We start from the raw sequence: 3,575 nt of genomic DNA, 5'->3' as shown, positions 1-3,575 counted from the left end.
GAGCGTTCTATGAATTAACAAATGTGAAAAGTTCACTGGTTTGCTGAAACCTTGCTTTATTTGGAGCCTTTTGGCATGAGTATCTTTGATCCAACATAGCTTAAAACTTCAACATCTAATTGCATAAAACTGAAGTGAATTTAATAGAGATAATGTAAAGCTACATTCACTAAAATCAGTTTAAAATGATAAGCCAGTTAATAATGTACAATCACGAACAAAAAAGTTTTGGATGGATCTTAATATTATAAGTTCTTTTGAATTTTACGTAAACGAAGTCATGGTTACTTTTGCACATCGTTAACTCTTCATCTCTTTTCCTTTCCACATTCCAAGTTCTAGTTTAGCATATGGGCACGTGGTCCGGTCAGTGAATAATTTCAGAAGGCTAGATTTTTGTTAAACTGAGAGTAAAAAACACGAATTCGAGAAACTCCACTTAACTCCTCCTCCAGTCAAGAAGAAGAGCGAAAAACCATTTTAATAGACTTTTGTCGATGACAATTTTAGAGAGATTTTCAGTACATTTTTTTGGCAGGGACCTCATAGTCTTTTTCATTAACTAACCAACCATCGCCAAGTTTTTAAGGGTCTTGAAATCATACATAATTTCGTATCACACGAAATGCACATCTGAATATTCTTTCTGTATTTATTAGTTCTGTTGGCGATAAACCACTCAGCGTCAATAACACTTCATCTCTCACCACAAAAAACTCAAAGTACAGTCGCGTCCACTCGTTCACGAATTCGCAAAGTGCGTAACTGACGGACAAATTTATTATTCACCTTTTATTGCTGTTTCACGACCTTTGGTGTGGCGGGCTGTGCTTCTGCGAATTTTTACAGCCACTCCCCGTACGCCGAACGGGGCAAACGGAATGCAAAAACGTTATTGAGTTGCGAGATGGTACTGATAATGCTCTTTTTATACAAATTTCTTCAATATTTATTTACGGGATGTTTGAATTCTATTTGTACCATTACTGTTCTTCAATGATAAAAAACAAACCTAATGAATTTCGTTCTTCATTTCATTTATTGAAATTTCTGGTAATTACATTTTCATATTTTAATATAAGCCAAATAATAATTCTTCATAACTCCATACGACCTATGACAATAAACTTTGATGCGTATTTTTTTTATTTCTTACATTTCTCTCTGGATCTAGATAATAAACATTAAAACATAACACAATGGACAGTCCTAAAATCGATCACAGTCACATTTATTCCCGACGCACGCGCCACCTGGTAAACGAAGTCTGCGGCATAACTGATCACATTCTTTGAAGTTACAATCTTCTCTGCGCATTCGGTGAAGAAGTGGCCCTGCTTCTGCCAATTGTGGTTCTGCTTCTGCGTAAACTATCATGTCATCTGCTTCCGCTGCGGAAAGTTTTATTTCTTAAAATTTATCAAGGTAAAGTAAAAAATTAAAAACAATCCTCTTTAAGAATTCTCATATCTCAATGTTATGACTCATATCACTGAACTTCACCTAACCCCTTTTTATTTTATATTGCATGCCAAGCAGATAACTTACTTAACACTGAATATAAATTAGTCAAAGAACAATTATGTACCTATGGCCTACCTGGTGATGTCTTTTAAGTTTGTAGCTTAGGAAAAAAGTTATAATTTTTTTATTATTATTTACTTGTTATATTACACTTTAGATTAATTAGTTAATTTTATCATTAGTATTATTATAATTCGTTTTTAATTTATGTTTATATTCGTTTTACTATCTATTGCTAAGAATAAAGGTATTTAGATGTCATTATGTAAGCACAATAACAAATTCAATTTATCTTTTCAAAGTATTCTTTATCATATTAAGCAGACGTGTTTTGTTTATAAAATGCAAAGCAAAAGTAATTAGACTTTAACTAAGTAAAGATAAACCATTTTTTATAAACGGTTATACAAAAACAATTAATATGAGGAGGGTTAAAACCTTAGTACCTATTTGTATAGGTAAATACTTACTTTCTTCAAAAGCAGATGTGACTGCGAAGGTTGCCAACACAACGGCGAAAAACACAATAAGACCCTTCATGGTTGGGAAATTACGTCTTCAATATCAGTAAATAAACAAGTGAACTCTTCGAAGCTCGATTAGTTATGGAGAAATATTATAATGCGACAACTTTATATAGGCAGGTCTTAAATGAAATAGGGACTTTACCGGGGGAACACCCGTTGACCAAGATAAGTTGTGAATAAATAATTATTAATTTTATTTTCAAAACTTTAAATAAGGAATTCGATCGATACGACTGCATTTTTCTTTTATGAATTCTATTATCAGCCATTAAGAATCGATTAGACTATATTGTAAATTTCAAATCTCAATTCCATTATATTAGTCATACATCTGAGTGTGGCCTTGTAGTCTTTTTGTGATTCTTGCCTCTGTCTGCTCAGGCGCACTTCCGCATAATGTCCTCAGTCCGTAGCGTGGCACGCGCGACGCCGTTTTTATCGCGCGAAAAACTATCGCAATTCGATTCACGTCATAATAAAACACAAAACACCGATACCTTTCACGCGAAAAAAAATCGGCGTCCCGTGTACCACGCTATGGGTTCTGGTCGTAATAGAAGTAGTTAGGTATGTCCTTTTACAGATTTTCTCTTTCGCAAAATACCGCTTCAGGGACTTAATAAATTAACCAAAAATATGAGATAAAAAAAATTGTGTGTTTTTTCTTCATGTCGTTTCTTTAAAATATAAATCGTCTCTTGTTTGCAGGTGGTACAGAATTTATTATCTCCTTGCGGGGCTGAGACAACAATGGATTTACATATTACTAAGACAGTTAAACATTTTAAATGTGATAGTACTCGTATAGGTACTGCATGTTTACTCTTTCACCCAATATCGAACGAACTGATTTATTTATTTTATTCTTACATACATATAATCACGTCTTTATCCCTTGCGGGGTAGACAGAGCCAACAGTCTTGCAAAGACCGACAGGCCACGTTCAGCTGTTTGGCTTAAAGATAGAATTGAGATTCAAATAGTGACAGGTTGCCAGCCCATCGCGTAAAAAAGAATCCCAAGTTTGATAGCTTATCCCTTAGTCGCCTTTTACGACATCCATGGGAAATAGATTATTTTATTCTTAATGTAAGAAAGGGGTTAAACTTTACAATAGAACTAGTATATAGGTTATAGATATTATTACATTATTTCCTTTATACGTATGTATAGTTTTTAGACGCAGCTTCACCCGTGTGAATTTAGCGCCATAAATAAAATGCGACAAATTTAACGCCATCTACAAAAAGCGTCGAATTTAGCGCCACCTAAAAAGAATACAGGTTTTTGCAAATCCCACGGGAACTATTGTATAACCGGGATAAAAGTAAACTTAGTTTTAAGTAATTTGTCTGACGTCAACCAATGTTGTAAAACAAAATGATATGGCAATTATTAAATGATATGAAGTGTCCCATAAATGAAAAAAAAAATGAATTTCAGTTTGAATTGAAAAGGTAGGTACCCTATGTCCTGTAACACACATTAACTTACTTTTGCATTTGTAATATAAGTTGGGAGCA

General features: G+C 33.7%; 1 long non-coding RNA gene across 1 annotated transcript; it reads right to left on the bottom strand.

Moving 5' to 3' along the window:
* Positions 1-1,016: 1,016 nt before the first annotated feature.
* Positions 1,017-2,126, bottom strand: LOC106134565 (uncharacterized). The gene is made up of 2 exons (XR_001228600.2): positions 1,995-2,126; positions 1,017-1,391 (listed from the first exon to the last, which is right to left on the bottom strand). It is a non-coding gene; the product is annotated as an uncharacterized LOC106134565 (long non-coding RNA).
* Positions 2,127-3,575: the final 1,449 nt, after the last annotated feature.

This window comes from Amyelois transitella, chromosome 6 (genome assembly GCF_032362555.1).
Source record: "Amyelois transitella isolate CPQ chromosome 6, ilAmyTran1.1, whole genome shotgun sequence".
NCBI lineage: Eukaryota > Metazoa > Arthropoda > Insecta > Lepidoptera > Pyralidae > Amyelois > Amyelois transitella.
The sequence above is the reverse complement of the archived record's forward strand: the minus strand, read 5'-3'. Positions and strand labels throughout refer to the sequence as shown.